General features: G+C 39.5%; 1 protein-coding gene across 4 annotated transcripts in view; it reads right to left on the bottom strand.

The window, feature by feature from the left end:
• Rasgef1b (RasGEF domain family member 1B) overlaps positions 1-22,629 on the bottom strand; it is a 568,755-nt gene that overhangs the window by 37,799 nt on the left and 508,327 nt on the right. The gene's annotated exons all lie outside the window — the stretch shown is intronic.

The raw sequence follows: 22,629 nt of genomic DNA, 5'->3' as shown, positions 1-22,629 counted from the left end.
AGCAGCGCCCGAGTGTGCATCCTGCAGACCGCTGGCGGTTCCCTGGTGGCCAAGGCCCACAGGGCCCGGTTCAGCTCACCGGGTGCTAGAGGTGACAATCACTCGGGATGGGACGTGACGGTTGTCAGAAGTTTCACAAAGGAAAGGACCCTGCTCTGTGAAATAGGAACCTGGAGGCAAGCAGGGAGGCCAGTCCTCAGCGATGGTTGTGTTGTTATGGTAACCGCATACTTAATGCTATTTGAGACTTGATAACTATTTTAGAAAAAAAAAAAAAGATAAAAAAAAATCTCACCACCTCACGGTATACACATGAAGGAAAGCCGAGGGAAGAAGTGATGGAAACAAAGAAAGAGACCCACAGGGGAGGGGGAAAAAAATGACAAAATCTGAACACTGCCGGCTCTGTGACCTTGAGTGAGATAAGTAGATTTTTCTGAGCTTCAGTTTTTATATAAACAACACTGTGTGGCCTGTTTTATAAGACTATAGCTAGCGTTATTGAGATAGAGAACCTGTTTTGTTCCTTCCATGGTCCCCGCAGCTCTCCAGACCCCTTCCTGGGATGGAAAGAGCCACCTTGAAGCTCATCTGGCCTATTCTTATTCCTGTCTTCACTTCCCTCACTTACACCTCCTCTGGTATCTCAGATACACAGCCTACTCACTCCTCCTTTCCTTCTGTAAGTGGGTCTGTCTTTCACTCAGTAATGTATCTTAAAACAAAGTATTCCTGTTTATTTATTTAATTTCAGAGAGAGAGAGAGAATGGGTGTGCCAGGGCCTCCAGCCACTGCAACCGAACTCCAGATGCATGCACCATCACGTACATCTGGCTTATGTGGGTACTGGGGAATCAAACCTGGGTTCTAAGGCTTCACAGGCAAGCAACTTAACCATTAACCCATCTCTCCAACCCAGTAATATACCTTTTGACTGAACCCCAGTGTACTGCAAGGGAGAATAAATTCAACCTAAGACGCTGGTGGGTGAAGGACTCAGGAACCAGAGGGACGTCATGACAGGCTTCAGAGTCCTCAGTAGGCCTAAGTTTCTGTTTCCCAGCAAGATCTAAGTTTTTTATCTTCTGGTAAGGATGGGCTTAACAGATACTGGAAACTGATCATGCCATACATTCCTGAAGTCATAAAGTTCAATTCCCCTAGCTCCAGCCAACTTTGCCCACCAAAATCCTAAGCCAACCAGAAGAGTATACTGTTTAAATCAACCAATCATGTACCCATCCCCTTTTTCTATGTTCAAATCCCTATAAAAACCCTACCCTCCCACTACTCGGGGCTCTTGTAGGGACCCACTGCTTTGGTGAAGTCAAGAGACCGAGCTTAAGCCCGAATTAAAGCTCCTTGCCCTTACATACGTGTTTGGTTCTCCTTGGTGGTCACTGGGGGTGCCGAGAACTGGGCAGAACAGTGGTGGTGGGGCAGCCCCATTGTCAGGGGCTGTGCAGACTGGCAGGTCTTTTGACTTTTCCACCATGAGTTGGTAGCACACAAGACATGTGACATTGGGCAAGTCACACTCTTCCTGGTCATGCAGCAAGACACTAACGTGCTAGACAAAATCAGAATTTCTTAATGGAACTACTTAACACACCCTTTGTAACTTCTGGGTTTACTTGCCAGCCCACAAGATTGTGCTCAGTTTTGCTTTCTGAAATCTTTTCCTCCAAACAAGATGAAGGTTTACTTCAGATTTTCAGAATGGAAAATGGATACCATGATGATATTGATGTAAGATTTTTTTTTCTCCCTAATCACACTCTTGTTCCCTATTTGGATTCATCCTTCAGAGGCCCGTTTACTTCCTATATGAGAAGTATTTACATTAGAAGACAACTGTGGATCCAGACATCCCAAACCCTAAACCCATCTCTATATCTTCCACAAAGACTCTGAGTCCTGGTTTACTTATTGAAAACAGCATCTTGCAGTAATCAAAGTACTTCTTCAAGGGGCATAAGAGAGATTGAAAGAAATAATGCATGAAATAATGTCTAGCAGAATTATCTTCCTTGACCTACCCACTGAAAATTGCAACGCCTTCCTCTTCTTACAGCCTTCCTTTGCTTCCTGCCCCCCCCCGAATAATCTTACTACCATTTAACATGCAATATGTTTTACTTACTACCATTCCAATAGAGCAGTCTGTAGTTTTCCTGTGTTTCCTGTGTATGGGACAATGGCTGTTTTGTGACAATCTCTAGTTGTCAACTTGATGGAATTTAGATCACTAAGGAAACTGATCTCTGGGCACGTCTGTGAGGGCTTTTCTACATTAGGTTAATTAAGGTGGGATGACCCATCCTAATTGTGGGTGAAGCCACTCCTGGGACTAGAGATGAATAGCAATAAAAAAGGGGTTGAGCAGCAGCGCTCATCACTCTGCTTCCCCAGGGTAGACAGAATGAGAGCGACTAGTTCATGCTTCTGCCGCCAGGCCTTCCCTGCCACGATGGACTGTGGCATGGAACTGTAAACCGAGGTAAACCTTTCCTTCCCGAAGTTATTCTGTTGAGTATTTTGTTACAGCAACGAGAACGGTAACTAATTCCACAACTCAGAGATCTCCATAAATATAGATTGGTTGAATAGAAGAGTGAAGGAATGCATGAATGTCTAGCACATGGTAAGCACTCAGTAAGTAATTTCTGTTCCTATATTCTTTTCCTAATATTCTCTGCCATGATAAAATGTTTCTTTCTGTTCTCCACTTCTCTTCTTCCTAATCTTTAACTCTTAGCTCAAGACATATCCTTATTTTTTACAAAGTTGATAAACTCAATAATAGCAGTCAAGTTGATGCAAATGAAACCCTACTAAATAGAACCTTCTTTCAGTACTAAAAAACAATAGCCATCTATCCTGAGATTCCTCTATATGGCAGGCTTTGTGAATAGAATACCTGACTCCAGCTCTTCTTAGAGCTCAAGGACAAAAATGATAGCATAGATCATGACTGATCCCAGCACAACCTCTTTCCCTTCCCTTCCCTTCCCTTCTCTTCCTTTCCCTTCCCCTCTCCTTTCCTTCCCCTCCCCTTTCCTTTTCTTTCCTTTCTGCCTTTTCATGTCCATCTAAAATCCCAATTTTCATCATACTGTATTTACCATGTTTTACACTCCACCTTTCATGAACAATGAGGGTATTATTGTTTTATAGGAATACCACATGAGTGTCTTTACCTTAACATGATTGTGCAATAGGTCTCATTTTCTCATTTGTTTACTGTCCAACTTTTGTTTTTGATAATCTGTCTATACTGATATCATTTACTTCTTCTGCCCACTGTTAAATGTTTCACCATGTCTATGTTTGTTAATTAATTTATTTTGAGGCAGGGTCTGAAACACACTATGTAGCTATATTAGTTATTTATTTTTTTCATTCCTGCAACCAAATATTTGACAAGAAGCAGCTTAAGAAAGGAAAGGCCTATTTTGGCTTTATGGCTTCAGGATACCATTCTGTGGTGGTTTGAATCAGAGGTCCCTCACAAACCCATGTTTTTTGAATGCCTGGTCCCCAGATAATGGCAATTTGGGAGGTAGAGGCTTACTGGAAGAAGGTATTATTGGGAGCAGGTTTAGTGGTGTTATATAGCTAGATTTGCCACCACCCCCTGCCACACCCAGAGCATGGCTCAGTTTCCTGCTGCTATTTTCCACCTGCTGTGGCAGAAGCAATGCCCAGCTTCTGCTCTTATGATGTTTCTCCTGTCATCATGAAGCTTCCCCTTGTGACTATAAGCCAAAATAAAATCTTTCCTACTGCTTTTTGTCAAGCGCTGTGTCCTAGCAACAAGAAGGTAACTACAACATATTCATTGTGGTGGGAAAGGCATGCAATGAAATAGCTAGTCACATTCAATCCACAATCAGGAAGCAGAAAGTGATGAATGTTGATACTCAGCTTTCTCTTTTTTATTCAGTTAGGGAACTTAGCCTATGAAAAGTGCTGCCCAGCTAGGGTCTTCCCTTCTCAATTAACCGAATCTAGAAACTTCCTCACAAACACACCCAAAAATTTGTCTTGTAGATGATGCTGGATCTTGTCAAGTTGACAACCAATATTAACCTTCACAATTGTGAGAATGACCTTGAACTTCTGCCTGCCTCTACCTTTTGAGTTCAAGGATTACAGGCTTGTATCACCATATCTTGTTTATCCACTACTGGGCATCAAACTCAGGGCCAAATACATGCTAGGCAAGCATTCTATCAATTGAGCTACATCCCCAGTCCTTACTTGTATTACTTTTATCCTTGAGAAGTAATTATGATTTGCATTTGTGACATGAAGGAGGCAGGCTCAGGAGAATATAACTTGCCAAGACCACTCACCTGGAGAGACCATGAATTCATTCCATATATCCCTGATATCAGTGCTCTTATCTCCCAATTCTATGATATTGATTTAATTGCTTACTGTAAGAATTATGAAAGAATGTTTAAAAGTAGAAGATAAATATATTTGAGTTAAACAAGAAGCTTGCTTTCTTGAAAAGAAATGTTTAGTAGTTTTTCTTCAAAAACACCTTTGTTCATAAATGTGCTTAATACCTTATTTGTGATTTATAATTCCTTTGAGATACTTAAACCCCTATATGTAAACCTTACAAAACATATACATAAGTATACATTTAGACCTTCTAAGAAACTACTCCTAAATACAAGGTCTTGAATAGAGAAGGTAATATCAGGAAGTTTCTTTCAGTTATCTTTGTTGATACATTTTCACTGTCACTTTTATCTTTCAGACCCTAAAGTTACAGTAAAGAATGTCACAACTGCATAGCTAACCCCACCACAGATACAGAATGCACTTCCATCCCTCCTTTTTCCCTCTCCTGTCCCTTCCTCCCTTCCTCTTTCTATCACCCTGCCCTCCGTCTCCTTCCCCCTCCTTTTCCTCCCTTTCTTTCTCTATTTCTTTTCTGAGGTAGGATATCATATAGCCTAGACTGGCCGTAAACTCCATATGCACTTGAGGATAACCTTAAAATGATGACCCTGCCATCTCCCAAGTGCATATATCATGCTTAGTTTATGAAACGCAAGGATCAAACCCAGGATTTCATGCATATTAAGCAACCACTCTACCAACTGAGTCACATGCCAACCCAATTTTTAATGTCTTTAAGAACATACAAAAATACTGTGTGTAATTTATGGACAAGTACTACTGAAAACAAGCTAACTATTTTTTCTTCCATAAGCATTATTATTTATTTTTCAAGTCATATTTTTCTGTTATAAAATAATTATTTGCAACACAAAATAATATTGCTCTTCATGAGTGGTATTGATAATTGATAACTAATAGAACTTGACGTGATCCCAAGGTGATGGGTCCCTGATTATACTTTTTCTGCACTGACTGACAACTATCCAATAATCTTAAACATGGGTCACTTTGATTAGGTGTATTATTGTTTTGAGTAGAAATATAACTATGTTTAAGTTGAGTTCATGTAGATAGTCTATCCTGTAAGATCCTAAGAGTGAATTATAAATGTTTTTTGTTTGTTTGTTTGTAGCTTCTCTCTTCATCAGTTTTTGTCTATTTTCTTCTGGATGGATTGATCTGATAATGAATTAAGAATAAGAGAAAGAAGCCAGGCATGGTAGTGCATACCTTTAATCCCAGCACTCAGGAGGCAGAAGTAGGAGGCTCACCATGAGTTCGAGGGCATCCTGAGACTATGTAGTGAATTCCAGGACATCCAGGGCTAAAGTAAAACCCTACCTCGAAAACTTAAATACACACACATACACAAAAGAATAAGAGAGGGGCTGGAGACATAGGTCAGTGGTTAAGGGACTTGCCTGCAAAGCCTAATGACCTGGGTTCAATTCTCCAGTACCCATGTAAAGCCAGATGCACAAAGTGGCACATGAATCTGGAGTTTGTTGGTAGTGGCTAGAAGCTCTAGAATGCCCATTCTTTCTGTATGTCTGTGTCTCTCTTCTCTCTATCTCTCTCTTTCTCTGCTTGAAAATAAATAAATTACTGAAAAAAGAATAAGAAAACTTTATATTTGAGATTCTTATATTCTTTTATATTTACTTTCTAGACAATTCCCTTGATTCTGACAAATTACCACTTTGTCCTAGAACATTGAGTGAGAAAAAAGAAGAAAATTAATAATGGAATAATATAATTTTAGAGCTTGAAGGAATATTAATTATCATCTTTTTACCTTTCCCTATCCTCATTCCACCAACAGGAGCATCTCTGAGATGAAGACAATGAGCAATGAGTCCAAGAGAGCAAAAAATGATATATCCAAGGTTAACAAGATAATAGCCAAGTTATACTCATCCAAGAGCCCAGAAATATCCCAGAACTTCATATACTCCATGATCTTATGTCCTAATTATTCCTGAAGGGTGAACTTATGCAGCTACTTTGACATTATGGAAGTAAAAATTTTTTTCATATCATTTCAATAGTGGGAACAGATATTCTCATTTAAGAAACTCTTGATAAAATGATAAAGAATTCTCTAGATATTGCTAGTGATACATTGAAGTTCTCTAGATATTGTTAATACTATTTATTGTAGTATTTATTATCTAGGATAAAATAATAAATTCCTTAGCTACTTTAGCATTAATTAATCATGGTCTGGTTAATCTATTAATCAGACTTCAGAAGGTATCTTTAAAAAATTATTTGAGGGGCTGGGACATAGTTCAGTGATAGAGCTCTTGCCTAACAAGAGCAAATCCCTGGATTTGCAGTCCCCAACATTAAAAAAATTATGTTGATAAAAAAGTTTTTGAAAAAGCTTTTACTGTTATTATTATTAAAGCACATACCTAAGGAATGTTCTTTTTAATATGATTAACTTATTTTCACAAGGTTATGTCATCCTTTATAACTGTGAGACAATTTCTCTAAAGAAGTACAGTTTCTGGATGATTTTAATTTAAAATTTAAAATTCTGAAAATGTCCAAACATGCATTTCGACACAAGGACATTATTTTAGTTGTGAAACCCACATCACTGTGCAATATATTTGTCATTATTATGGAAATGCATAATGCTAAGACATATTTTCTGTACATGTACCCCCCTTCCCCCATGGAACAGATTCCAGAGTTTATTTGTATTTCACTTGCAATTTGTGAGCATATCTGTCTCTGGGAAGGGACCGAGGTAAGAATAGAAATGGGAGACTAAGGGAACTTCAACTTTATTGTAGAATCAATTCTTTTCATAAAGAAAGATATAAAGCAGATTTGACATCTGTTCACCATTATCCCTTGTGAGCAGTGGGCCTTAAGAGTTAGGCTTTTTTTAAATTATTATTTTGTGAGGTTCTCAATGAAAGAATGTTATAATCAAACTGGGCATGGTGGCGCATGCCTTTAATCCCAGCACTTGAGAGGTAGAGGTAGGAGGATAGCCATGCGTCCAAGGCCACCTTGATATAACAGAGTGAATTGTAGGCCAGCCTGAGCTAGAGTGAGACCCTACCTCGAAAACAAACAAACAAAAAAGAATGTTATAGTCAAACTTGAATTTTTGTCATATAACAGTTATACTACATAAACTTAAACTTCTGTATTCAAAGCACTCTTTTATGTCAGTTGATACTAATAAAGTTTTCATTTTACCTGTTTCTGCTTACCAATTAATCGTAGTTATAATATATAACTGCCTATCAGCAGTCCAGATAATTGTACTGGGTCTCACTGTGCAAAATTACAATGTGATGTAAGTTTATTAATATGATGCCTCTCACAGTTTATCAAATTAAACCCCTCTTGCTTTTTGATGGGCTTGTGTGTGTGTGCCCCTCTAAGACAGTGACATGCAGCGTAACATGTAGTTAGCACAAAAATGGGTCTTGAATCTTGACTGAGACCTGCTTTAAAGTCAAATATCTTACATGAACACAATTAGCATATAATTAATGTTTCTAGGTCCTGGAATTAACCAGTGACAATTTTAGAATCTATAATTACCCACACAATTGTCTCTAATTAGCTGTCTCTAAGAGAATGGTCAAGAATAGAAAGAAAATGGAGGTTGACTATTGATGTATCTCCCTAAAAGTAGAGTTTTCCATTTAATTCAGATCTGTTGCAAGAGTGAAGGAGGGTTCTTGGTGATATGTTGGGAGCAGAAGGTTGGATGGGAGCACATAGGTGTCCCTTGTAGAGGTCGAGTTCAGAAAAAGTTGGAGGATAAGAGAAGACAAATTTTCTGATAGACTATTGCCCAATGATTTAAGAGATTATTTCTTAACTATATAAGGAAATCTAAGGAAGTTCAAGGCCTTCTGTACAGAACTATGAATTTAACACTTCTCACAGCAAGAAATTCATAGTCAAGGTCAAAACACAATGTTTCTGTCTAGACAAAATCCCACAGATAAATTAAAATAAAACAGAGTTGCCATTGTTTTTAAAGAACTTACAACAAATTCTTTTATAAATATCCTGGTTAAAAAGTCAAATACCAGCTGTTACCAAAGACAGTCATAAATCCAAACTTTCTAACTTGCAAAATACCAACAAGCTATATTTTCTCCAAAAATAGTTGAACTAGCACATACTGTTTTGAAAACATCTCCAAATAGATGCAATTTGATTAGCCTATCCCTCTTTCTTTAAAGCTAATCACAGGTATATTGCAGCCTATACTGCAGACTTAGAGTGTACAATAAAATAGAAATGAACATGAAATTTGTTCGTCCTTCTTATTGATGAGGCAAGAGATTCTGTTGAAACAAACTCTTTAGAGCTTATGAAAGTGACATATACTTGAGGAACACCTCAACCAAGAGTCAAGGAATCTACCCAAATAGGATTCATAAATCTTGCAGGAATTTTAAATGGTTCTGTCTCTGTCTAACTGTCTCTCTCTCCCCCTTTTACCTTCCCTCCTTCCCTTACTACTTCCCTTCTCTTTCTCTATTAAGGTAAAAAAAAAAAAAAAAAAAAAACTACAAAATGGTTAAAACAAAAACACTCCTAATCTAGGAGTAGTCACCAATGTCTCAAGATAGGGCCAATCTTTGAACCTGGTAAACAGCAATTTCTTTTTAGGAAAAAATAAATAACATTATTGCAATTGTCATTTGCAAAATGACTGACAGACCTAATTTCAGAGGGCACAAAAGGAGGGCAGAAATGCAAAACAACAAGTAAGAGAAAACAATAGAAGAAACTTTTCATCTTGCCTGGAGAGCTTTTGGCAGCATTTCAAGAGGACTCTCTTCAGCAAGAGGGTAGGAATAAAATAAAGCTGACCTCACAGGACTAGCTTGACTATTAGAGAAACTAATATTTCAGATCTTAGAGATCTGCATGAAGTTAAAGGCTTAGCTGTCAAATGCTCCTTCATGTTAAGAGTGATTCTAATTGTTAGTTTTTACACCTGGTACATCTGGAAACCTCAACAGCCAAGTGGCTTGTCAAGGCCCAGAATAGACTTGCCTCAAACCCCAGTCAGAGGTAAGAGAATGTAAAGCTTGGTATCCAAACCGTTGTGTGATGCTCATGATGTTTGAATGATTCTCTGGGAATCTGCCTTCCCGTTCACCTAAGGTCCAGGCCTACACTCCAGCCAGCAGTTACAACTATATCACAGCATAGCAACACCTCTGCTTTGGGTCTAGTTTGCACACACTTAAGAATCCACTTCACTCATGCAAGGTCTATTGTGAGATTGATCTTTTATCCAGTGAATATTCATGTCCGTCAGGTAATCAACCACCCTGCTTTGCTCAGGACCAACCTGTTTTAGTTCTCAGGTCTAAGAAAACTGAGAGGCTGATCACCTATATTCCAAGTATTTAGTAAGACCTTTCTGCAGGGTAGGCCCTGGAAAAGGCACTGAGGCTCCACTGAGGATAAAACAAACCAGATTCCTATTATCATGAAGTTACTATTGAGGAGGACCAGGAAGACATTATGCAAAGGAATAAATAATTCACTATTACTGATGATGACCACCTGGGATAGAGGTGTGCTCACTGTGGGACCTGCTTTGAGAAGTCTGGAAAAATTTCTCTTAAAGATTTCTTAAAGGAATAAGCAATGAATTTTGGCAGGATAAGTTCATCCTAGTTAATTTTTAATAATAAAAAAGACACTTCAGGAAGACCTTTGAAGAATATTCAAGTTCTCCAAAATTATCTTATACACCTATTTTTATACTTGCTATTAGAATTAGATTTAGAATTTTTAAAAATCATAATAGAATTATTAGAAAAATATATATGCTGCCCGAGGCCTTGCCTATTATCCTAATGATACAATGACAGTTGGCATATGATAGGATCTCAATATCTAGTCAATAAATAAATGAATGAAACTATTACTACTTTTTGGTATATTATGTGCCCCTCTAAATTCATTTTCCTTGAATCATTCCCTTTTCCTCACCAGTATAACCATAAAACTGATATAATTATAGATCAAATGGGCCGCAGCTTCCCCATGTGCTTCAAGCTAGGGAAATTCTGGGCCAGACTATACCTGCTGGTTCAAAGGGAGACTTTGTAAGCCTTTCCCTTTGTTCTGTTCACACGTGTGGGCTCATACAGTGTTAAGTTCTCTGCTCCCTAAGTTGAATTGAGAAATAGCTCATAGTTTTAAGGCTTCTGTGTTATGATCATACTCTAAAGTGGTTTGAGTTATGACTCATGTGAAGAAAGCACAGAGGTGAGGTCTAACAATCTTACCTTATGTGTTAGGAAATTTCTCACCTCCTCCAAGCCAGTACCATCTATGACTTTCCCATTTCTGACCTTTCTTTTGGTAACTCGGCTTTCTTAGAGCCTGCTTGACCTCCTCACCAAACCTCCTCTGTGTTTAGTTAATGGTTTGATCCTCTTATTTTGTACATACTAAATTCATGCCTTCTCTTTCCATTTCTTACCCTACTGTATTCTTAGCTTAGAGGTATAATCAGGTACTTGGTACCCTCCTCAACCACACAGATACACATATAATATATTGCAGGGTCAGGCTGTCTCAGTAGACAGTTCCAATATTGGTGGGATGAACATCCAAACCAGACACAGTCTGGGGGGAAAGGATTTACTTTAGGTTTACAGATCCAAGGGAAGTTCCATCAAGAGTGAAAGAAGCTGGATCCCTTTCATAAATCCAAGCAGAGAGAGAAACCACCACCAGTCAGTAAACATGAACAAAGAGCAAGCACAAAATTTCACCAGAGCTCAGACCTCCCTGCATTCGTTTGGGCTGGGATTCAGATCCACCCCAAAACACAGGGTCCACTCCCAGTGACACCTCCTCCAGCTAGATAGCTGGAGACCCAAGTTACAAGCTTTAACAAAACACCTGAGTCTTTGGGGGACATAGATCATTCAAACTACCACAATGTTGTATGCTAGGAACTGGAGTTGTTCCAATATGGATAATAGCTTGTTATATGTAAGAAACCCTGATTCTCAACCAAACATTACAAGTTTATCACTTATTTTTACTTTTACATATTGTTGCAGTCAGCTTACTGGATAAACACCCTACCAAAAGCAGCTGATAGGAGGAAAGGATTTACAAAGGCTTACAAACTTGAGAAGAAGCTCTATGATGGCAGGGGAAAATGTGACATGAACAGAGACTGGACATCACCTCCCTGCCAACATCAAGTGGACAATGGTAGCAGGAGATTGTGTCAAACACCAACAAGGGAAATTTTGCTATAACACTAATAAGCTTGCCCCCAACAATACACTGCCTCCAGGAGGATTAAATTCCCAAATTGCCATCAGCTGCAGACCTAGCATTCAGAACATATAAACATATGGGGACACCTGAATCAAACCACCACACATATGTAATGATCCCATTGAATGGAATACTTATCTTTGGGAAGAGAAAATTCCTTAGGTTTTTCTATCCTGATGACTTTCCTCATACTATTTCACTTGAATACTATAAATGAATTTTCATAGTCCAAAAATAGATTACTAATAACTGTTTCTGTCTGAGCTTTAAAAACCTATAGAGAATATTTTAATTTTAAGTTCCTAAAAGTAACTTTTTAATACCTGGCACAGACCTAACAAATAAATCATAATGACTATTAATCAGATGATATTTTCATATTACCAATGACATATATTTCAATACTAGCAGAGTTCTGTGCTAAGTTTCGGGGCTTCAAGTCACGTTAAACACCAGGACTTTTTTTTTCTGTATAAACAGAAACAATTTATGGCTAACAAAGTAAATTTAAAGAAAGGTGGGTGACACAGTTAACTTTTTTTACTTTTGTTTTTTTGAGGTTGGGTCTCACTCTAGCTCAGGCTGACCTGGAATTCACTATAAAGTCTCAGGGTTGCCTTGAACTCATGGTGATCCTTCTACCTCTGCCTTCTGAGTGCTGGAATTAAAGGCATGTGCCACCACACCCGACATTGTTAATATTTTTTGAACATGCATTATTAATCTGTGTAACAATCAAATAGAACACAATATCTCCATTTTAACTAAAGAGGCAAAACAAAAGCTTGGTTTTAAAGCATTCTTTCCGGGCTGGAGAGAAGGCTTAGCAGTTAAGCACTTGCCTGTGAAGCCCTAGGACCCCGGTTCAAGGCTCGATTTCACAGGACCCATGTTAGCCAGATGCACAAGGGGGTGCATGCGTCTGGAGTTCATTTGCAGTGGCTGGAGCCCTGGCACGCACATTCTCTCTCTCTCTCTCTTTCTCTGTCTCTTTCTGTGGGTCTGTGACTCTCAAATAAATAAATAAAAATAAACCAAAAAGAAATTAAAAAAAAAAAGAAAACATTCTTTCCAAACACACATCTAATAAATGTGAGACAAGATATGGACTCAAGTAGGTCTTACTGCAAAGACCATTGTATTTGTATAGTTGAGTCTATATACAACAGAGGCAGAAACATGGGCATTCTAATAAGTGCTGTAGCAAAGTGAAACAAAGTATGTATGTGCTTTCAACTACCTCAGAAGTGGTTTTGCTATAGTGGAGGCTAGGCCATGTTGAATAATGGGGAAGACCACACCCAATGGAAACAGAAAGAATATGGTCCAAGTCCTCACTCAGAGTGAACTCAGACAAATTGTTGATTATTCCAAACTTCAATCTGTTCATTAGCAAGCTAAAATAATACTTGCTTTAACAGTGAAATTAAATAATGCATAAAAAGCCATTATCACAAGAGTATGTAAAGTCATTAGCACAATACCTCCAAATTGAACCCATTCAATAACTGGAAGATAATTGAATAAGATTATCATTGAGATTCAGCAGCTTGTTTCCTGCCTCACACTTTAGCTTCTTCCAAACTCCTGAGAAAGAAGTGCATGTCTAGATTCCCAGTACCTGAGAAGATGAATCAGGAAGATTACTGTGAATTAAAGGCATGCCTGGGCTACCAAGTGAGCTCCAAGCTAGCCTGAGTTGGAGAATTAAGACCTAGCTCAATACAACAAAAACCAAAAGCCAAAAACTAAAACAAAGTTTAAAAAATCATGAGACCATATATTGCTTACTTCTATGTGGGATTTCTCTTTTTTGTTGTTGAAGAAATATTTGAATACCATAAGCATCTTTAAAAATACTTAAGGCCTGGAGAGATGGTCCAGTAGGCAAGAGCACTTGCTACATAACCATTACAGCCTCAGAGGGCCTGAGCAGCCTAAGTCTGATCCCTAGTACTCACATAAAAAGGTGAGTGTGGACATGTGTGCCAGCAAATCCAGTCCTGTGTGAAGCAGGGATAGAGAATCACTGGGGTTTACTGATCAGTGAGTCTGACCAGAAATGGTAGCTGTGGGTTCAGTGAAAGACTCCTCAAGGAAATAACATGGAAAAGCAATAGAAAAGGACACCCAGTGTTTTCCTCTGCCTTCTGAATGTGTGTCCACATCTGCACATCTGCATACTGTGACACACCACACATAGTACACACATACACACCTTCCCAAATACATTAGTGTCTATCTCCTAAAATAAGGACATTATCGTATGTAGATCATAGTGCCATTATCACCGAAGAAAAATCAACAACAGTATCTATCGTCTAATGTTTACTACATATTTAAGTTTCCTAAATGTGGTAGACAGTTCCACAATGCTGGAATGAGCATCCAACCAAATACAGTTTTATAAGAGGAAGGGATTTATTTCAAGCTTACAGATCCAGGGGAAATTCCATCAATGGCAGAAGAAGCTGGCTCCCTTTCATAAATCCATGAAGAGAGCTAAACCATAACCAGCCAGGAATACCAAAAGGCAGCAAGCACAAACTGGTAGCAAGCAGTATTCCCAGAGCTCAAACCTTTCTGCACATCTTTGGAATGGAATTCAGATCTGCCCCTGTGGTGGTTTGATTCAGGTGTCCCCCATAAACTTAGGTGTTCTGGAAGTTAGGTTCCCCAGCTGATGAAAATTGGAAATTAGTGCCTCCTGGAGGGAGTGTATTGTTGGGGGCAGGTTTATGGGTGTTATAGCCAGTTTCCCCTTGCTAGTATTTGGCTCACTCTCTTGTTGCTCTTGTCCACCTTATGTTGGCCACAGGGTGATGTCCACCCTCTGTTCATGCCATTGCTTTCCCCTACCATCGTGGAGCTTCCTCTCAAGCCTGTAAGCCAAAATAAATATTTTTTTTTCCTCAAAGCTGCTCTTGGTCAGGCAATTTCTACCAGCAATGCGAACCTGAGTGGAACAGGCCCCAAACACACCTTTGGGCTGGACCCCAGGACCTGCCCATCAGCAATACCTTTTCCAGACAGGTGGCTGGAGACCCAAATTACAAACTCTAATGAAATGCCTTAGTCTATGGAGGATAATCATTCATACTACCACACTAAATCATTCCCCAAATTGGCTATTTTGGATATTTAGCTATTTTGGATATTTGGCTATTTTGAATATAAACAAAATTGGAATATAAAAAATTTGGAATATAAACGAAATTCATACATTTGTTTGGTGTTTCTTTATTTTATCTCAGTCCTTACCCCCTTTCTTTCTAACTTTCGTCACATTGGCTTTTTTTTTTTTTTTTTTGTGAAGAACTAGACCATTTTTATTAGGACAAAAACATAATGTTCTGTATTTAACTGTTTTTTTGAGGTAACATCATGCTCTAGCCCAGGCTGACCTGGAATTTACTATGTACTCTCAGGGTATCCATGACTCATAGTGATCCTCCCAAGTGCTGGGATTAAAGGCATGCATGAACTACCACTCCCAGCTATCTGATATTTTTCTTGAGTGCCATTTATTTTGCTCCTCTATCTTCTTTATTTTCTACAAATTTGAATCTGTATCTTATGTTTTGTTGCTTTTAATTTGAACATTGTGGCAAGAACTCTTCAGTCAATGCTACAGAGCTCACACTAGAGCATTTCACATTTTCCGTGATCATTTCCTCTTCGCAATACCTTGTGGCTCCCCAGATTTCTCTGGGTATATGGTTAGACCAGTGGTTTTCAACTCTGCTTCACTTAGAATCATCTGGAGAGTAGAAGAATAAAATCTGTGTTCCTGAGTGACGCCCCTGGAGAGTCTTGCATGAACAAAGATATTAACATTTGTCTAACTCAAGTACAAAGTGACTAGTATAAACTATAGCTCTGACTGGCTATGAGCTCATTATATAGGCCAGGCTGGCCTTGGACTCTGGATGCTCCTTCCTCAGCCTCTCCTGTGTTAGAATTACATGTGTGACACACCATGCCCACCTAAGATCTAATCTGTTAACTGAGCAATACTAGTGAAGGAAAATGGTGCTATACTCCACCCAGTAGATGAAATGACATACTCATTTTCTAGTGTCAAAAGATTAGAGCAACCAAATATCCATTGATGGGGAACTGGATCAATACATTCTGATATGTTCATGGAGTCAAAAACTTTTCTGGTACAGTGGAAAATATTAAGCAAACATGATGCAGGACATTAGGATGGAACACCACAGTAGGTAAAAAGGGAAGAAATAAGAAGGAACAGACACACTGCATTGTTTTATGTATTTGTTTTAAAGTTTGGGCAGATAAACAAGGAACTAGTAAGTGGTAATCACTCTGGGGGAGGAAGGCAGTAAGAGGAAGAGACAGAAAGGAAAATTTTCACATTACACCTTTTCATTCTTTATCCTACTTGAAGTGCATGAACATATCACAGAGTCAAATTTTCAAATATTTCCTAAACAACAAGTCTTTTGTAATGTATTTGTATATAGAAAATATTCCAGATATCCTTATCACCCTTATTGTTGTTATAGTTTCAGAAGTTAATCCTATTACTATTCTGTTTCACTAAAAATGAAACTGAAACCCTGCATACTTCTGAAATTCAGAGTTTTGGATTACATCTCCTCACATACAACTTAACATCTAAACAATATATTGCTAAAAGGTAGCCACCCCAAGTCTGGGTCTTATAGAACACTGAAGTAATAGTGTCAAGTAAAAGTACTTTCTTTTGTGCAGCTCTCTATGAGACAAACCCATAAGAGATGTAGGACTTAGCACCCTGTTGTGAGGAAATTCCATCTAAGAAAAGAGTTTTTCTTCACAGACAAATTAATAAGATGAAAGATATTATGATTTACTCACTGCCTCTTAGCATCTACTACTTTGAATTCCCACTTCTCTACCTTGTGTGTATGCCATAATAAAAAAGAATGAGACTTTTGTTATTTCTCTTGTATTTTGATCAGTGTAATACACACAAGCATACCATAAAAATCTGAGAGACCATAGTAAATACGACCTTGCTGAGTTAGACACCTGATCCCTGTGACTCAATTGATTATCTGGAAATGGAGTGAGAGTGCCTCATTTGAATGTCTCATAATTTTCATATGGTAACCAAACAATCCAATAAGTAGGAAATAATTTGTAGTGTCACTAAAGTCATAACACAGTGACAGAAGGCGGAGGAAGAATGCAGCCTCAGAATGTGTTTCATGGAGAGAATGAGTCTTATTCTCACAGATGAGCAAAAGGAACCCTAGATCGTTTTAACATTTTGCTGCAAATCAAGGACAGATGAAGACAATCTCCATCCAGATGTTATAATACATGTTTTGTTTTTGAGTACTTTGTTTCTGTTACCTGAGCCTTGAAAACACATGGGCAATGTAAGGAAAAAGGGTAACCAGGCTCCTGGTCCCAGAAGGGCTGGAGGAGCATTGAAGTGACCAGAGGAGGCACAAAGGATGGGAAAGTAATGGCCCAGTCTTGGCTAGGATGGTATAGAAGGAATGTAGTGGGGGTGGATATTACTAAACATTTCTGCTCTAGCAGAGTTGTGAGACCTTTGTCTCTTGTCTAACCACCCAGATCTAACCAATGCCACTCCACTTTCTAGGTGAGGAAACAAAATGATGGCTCATAGGTGTCAGAGCTGGAAGGAACCTTGAGAGGTGACTCTGGTCTGACCATTCTGCTTCATTCCATGATTACTGATAAAGGCTACTGAGGAGGTGGCCCAGTGGAAGAGGATTAAAGATGTTTAAAGGAATGTTGGTAATTCATAGTCAGAGTTTAAAAATAACTTATCTTCACTAAGGGTTTCCTTACTGAATTAGTAGGATGAAAAACATAGTATAACTCTCCAGATGGACTGATATAATGTGTTTCCTATTTGAGAGAAAGACAACCTAAAGCTGCTTCTTTAAGGCCAAACCTTCAGGAAGGTCCCATCCAATGGACCAGACAGGGGCTTTGAGTCAATGAAGAAACACTGTCACATAGCAACCTGTGAATGTGGTTAACTGGACAGACTTTGTTTCTTTATTCTGAGAAAGTTACTGAGTCACTGTAACATCCAGCATATGCACTGGACACTAAAAACCAAGGCCTAATCTGAGCAATTGCACATTCGTTTAATTGTCTGAACTGTGTGAGGAGAATTTTACGATTCACTATTTGTAAAGCAGAAAACTGAGACACCGAGAGGTTAAGTAACGTGTACAAGATCCAACAAGCTGAACAGGGATGGAGCTGGGATTCAAACTCAGGCAGCATGGGCAGTACCACTCTTTCACATATTATACAGAATTTTGCATTTTGTCTCAAGGACTCACTTTTGCCTAAAACCAACTCTGAATTTCTGCAGTTGGGCAGAGGTCCATTTATCCATGAAGTCATTCCATTACTTGTTCCTCCATTACATAGAATAATCCAGCCCATGGAAATCTCAACAATAGTAAAAGCAGACACAGTTTCTGCTATCTTTTGGAGTCCTGAGGGGGTGTACCCAAGCCATTGCATAGATAAATGTGACACTACAAACTGTCATAGGACTGGTCAAGGAACGATACCAGATGTCAGAGCACAAGATTATAGAAAAAGAAAATTAAATAGGTATCCCAGATAATAGCAGTGATTTCTGAAGAAATAATCTTTCAACTAATCTTGTTTCCCTAAATTTTTAACATTTCTCAACTTCAATCCCCAGCTGTAATAGGAGTTAATGGATTGTCCTAAAGTCACCAGGAGATAATAAATGTAAAAAGGCACCCAAGCATGCAGTAAGTGCTCAATAAGTGATCTCTGCTGACTTCTTACTATTTATCCCCTGCTTGCCAGTATCTTGATATTCTCAGATATTCAGGAGAAAAGATTGAGTTCAAAGATTTAGGATGACAGCAATAACTTAGGGATGTGGAGAAAAGGAAAGATTTCATAAGTACTAGAAAAAATGCCCTGATGTGTTTCAATTTTTTATGTTTCAAAAACGTTTATTTATTTGAGACAGAGAATGGGTGTGCCAGTGCCTCCAACCACTGCAAATGAACTCTAGATATATGTACCAATCTGTGAATCTGGCTTATGTGCGTTATGGGGAATTGAACCTGGGTCCTTTTGCTTTACAGACAAATGCCATAACCACTAAGCTATCTCTCCAGCCCATATTTTAATTTTAAATGGAGTTATTCAGTAAAAGAGTTGTATGTTGTAAGTCAAGAAGTTGGAAAGTCATTGTCTGGGGGAGGGACCTAATGCTTTGTTAACGTTTTGCTCACATCTCTAGAATTTTGTCATGATATTATCTACTGCTAGCAAGTTTCTCAGTACTTTTGAGTCCCTTCCAGCACAAGTTCTATGTTTTACTGTCCTTTACTCAGAGGTTACCCCCATAGCATATGACAATATGTGGATATTCAAGATGATGGGGTGTAGGGTAGAGAACCTATAGCTGTAGGGACAAAAGATAATTGCAAAGCTAAAGTGGAGATCACAGAGAGTTTCAACCTGATTGTTCCTAACTTCAGTTTAGTGGGGAAAAGGATAGCCTAGAAAGCTAGGTCTTCATAGAAATGGACTCACTCATGAACATGCAAGCTGTCTCAGGAAGAAACCCTCTGGGATGGCTTAAGTCCTCCTGCATTTTCCAGGCAGAAATGTGCTTCTGTGCCCTTGAGGAGAGCGCTTCAGAGGATCTGAGGCCACTTCAAAGTTCTGGAGCCTCAGTCATCACTGGAACTAAAGTGTTCCAGCCCCAAACCCTGAAATTCCTGAGTACACAGCCTGACCAGCTAAGAGATGCTGCAAGCTTGCTTACCCAGGACCACAAGGCCACACATCTTCATGGAGTGGGAGGAGAGAGCTGCTGGGCAGGTCAGAATGTGCTGCACACAATGGAGCCCTCAGGAATCTGTCTAGGGGTTTCTTTGTCCAGACTAAGTCTGGACTTTAGCTTTCACCCTCCATTTAACCTGACCAGATTCGTTCCCATAGCAACAGGTCATTCCAAAAGCATCTTTTAGGAATTCTGTGAAAAGCCACCCTGCCTCTGATTGCTGTATTTCTGGGCATTGGTAGCCATGGAACTTTCATCAGTAAAACATGTGCTTTTCCTTGACTGACTAACAAGTGTTCCTAACTTCCTCTCCTTGATTCCTTCTGGGAGAAATTCAAAAATATTAAAGGCAGCTCTGTTACAATAGAAGATGTGGGACATTGCATGTAGACAGTCCCGAAAAGCCACAGTAAACCACAAATGGAGCTCTGGTTTCCAGACTGATTCCACAGAACTCAACCTTTCATCAAGAGGGTAAGTTTAGTGACATCCAAGACACCTTTTTCTTGGTAATTGGGCCACAGTAGCTGGCCACTAGTTAACATAGCAGTGTTTCCTCACTTCCTCTTCTAAGCACACACATATAGATGCTAGAAAGATGAGTAGGGAGCATACACACCAGTAAAGGAATGGCTTAGGTCAGGCATGGTGACACAGGCCCATCACCCCAACAACTCAAGAAGTTCATGCAGGCAGACTGTTACGTAAAGTCAGGCTGTGCTACTTAGCAAGTCTCTGTCCCCAGAAACCAAACCAACCCAAGAAGGGAAAGAGGAAAGGAGAGAAGAAAGGAATGAAATTGAGCTTTATAGACATGAGGCAGAACAGATTATGACCATAGCAAGTCACAATGGAGAGGCTTTTAAGGTGATGTTACTCTTGCAGTCCCCATCTCAAGAACCATATTCTCCAAGGGTCCTCACTAGGCAGGCAAAGACAGGCTGAAGCCTGTGGTTACATGGGCAGCATTCTCCTTCATACAAACTTAGTCCTGAGTCTGCACAGCAATGTGGATGCCTGTTGCTCCCTCTGATAGAGTCTCCTGAGAGATGGCTCAGTAGGTAAGGATGCTTCTCATGCAAGCATGAAGACTTTGAGGGGGCCTTGAAAATCTCTAGCTCCACCATAAACAGCTGGTCATAGTCACATGCATCTGCAAAGAATAGAGACCAGGGAATCTGGACATGTGAAGGACGGCAAACTCCAGTAACAGTAAGAGACTCCTACTCAAATACGAAAAGGCAGGTGATGGCACATGCCTTTAATCCCAGCACTTGGGAGGCAAAGGTTGGAAGATCACTATGATTTTGAGGCCACTCTGAGACTACATAGTGAATTCCAGGTCAGCCCAGGCTAGAGTAAAACACTACCACAAGAAACCAAGGAGGGATGGGAGGTAGAAAAGTGATGGAACAGGATAAATAATGTTCTGTTCCAGTCACCACAGGCAAGTGCCTCTCATCACAGGTGAGTTGATGGAGTCCTGCAAGGGCACATCCATGTGCATACACCACACACAGTAATACACACACACACCCCATTACAAACACACATACAAACAAGCAAAAAGAATGATGGATTTCCCACGTGTAATTAGTCAAAGAACTATGTTTAACATGCCTGGTACACAGTAGTATGACAAGAGGCCACTGAATAAAGTGCGTAAGTATGGAAAACCCTGTTTGTTTGTGGAAACCCAGGAGACTTATTTGCCTGATGTCAAGAAACAAAAGGTGCCTGCCAGCCCACTCTGTTCCTATGTGTCAGTTCTCCAGGGATAGAAAGAACATTGTTGTTTATTTTTTGACCTGTGACTACTCTTTCTGGGGGTTAGTTCTAGAAATAAGAAGAAAAGAAAATATTTCTAAACATTTTTTAAAAAGGACCCTCCCCCAATGTTGTTCGCTGCCACCCTCTTTTCTTCTCTCTGCTTCCTCCTTTTCAGCTTGACATCCTCTCAAACGCTACCTGACAGACTGCCGCAATCACCCCGTGAATGTAAGTAATTTCCTTATTGACAGCCTCCCATTCTCTCTGACATCTGCCAGCACTCCCTGACACTTGAATAAGCATTAAGACATTAACAGTCTGGCGCAGGTTTAAGGGCTGGAATAGTAATGCTTGGCAGGCCTGCTGTACAGAGCCACATGCGAAGAGACCCCCACTCATTCAATTTCGCCATCCTTCTGCTAGGAAATCGTAGCAGAGCCCTTGGTAAATGCCGATTATGCGCTCCACTGCGCTGGCATCTTGGTGAATCCTTCGACAGTCCAGATCGGACATTAAAGGAAAAGAAAAGAAAAACAAGAGGATGCCTGCCTGGGAGGCAGTGTGAGGCGCGTGAATAACAAAGCAGGTCATTGCTTTTGTGGGATGAGTTAATGTTTTAAGAGAGTGAGGAACAAAGTCAGGCTCCCCTAACTTACACACAGAATGATATTCATCAGACTGACTTCTGAGAATATCAAGCTCTTTCCACATACTAGCTGGCAAATGCCATCTTTGCATTACAGAGTTCTGAAAGCCAATTTGTCAGATCCATGTACAGAAAATGATTAGGGAAGCACACCCCGGCAGTCTTTGTTGCTCCGATCTGTTCACTGACAAATGGTGAAGCTATTCACACTCATGGCACTCAATCATAAAGTGAGTCACAGGGCGGCCTCCATCCTATTCGAAGGAGGGTTTATTTGGGATCAGAAACCAGAAATCCACACAGGTAATGCTAAAATTAACATCAAAATAGAGGAACAGAACTCTGTCTAGGAGTGAAGCACTTCTTTTTCTTATGTAAAAAAAAAAAAAATGAGTCAACATGATTGAGATTTGGAAACAAAGGAATAAAAATAGATTTCAGAGGGTGGAAGCTATGGCTTAGTGGTTAAGGTGCTTGCCTTCAAAGTCTAAGGCCCCAGGTTCAATTTCCCAGAACCATTTAAGCCAGAGGCACATGATGGCACACATGTCTTAAGTTTGTTTGCAGTGGCTAGAAGCTTTGGCAAATCCATTTTTTTTTTCTCTCTCATAAATAAATAAATAAAGACAAACATTTAAAAAAATA

Source organism: Jaculus jaculus, chromosome 2 (genome assembly GCF_020740685.1).
Source record: "Jaculus jaculus isolate mJacJac1 chromosome 2, mJacJac1.mat.Y.cur, whole genome shotgun sequence".
Classification (NCBI taxonomy): Eukaryota; Metazoa; Chordata; class Mammalia; order Rodentia; family Dipodidae; genus Jaculus; species Jaculus jaculus.
The sequence above is the reverse complement of the archived record's forward strand: the minus strand, read 5'-3'. Positions and strand labels throughout refer to the sequence as shown.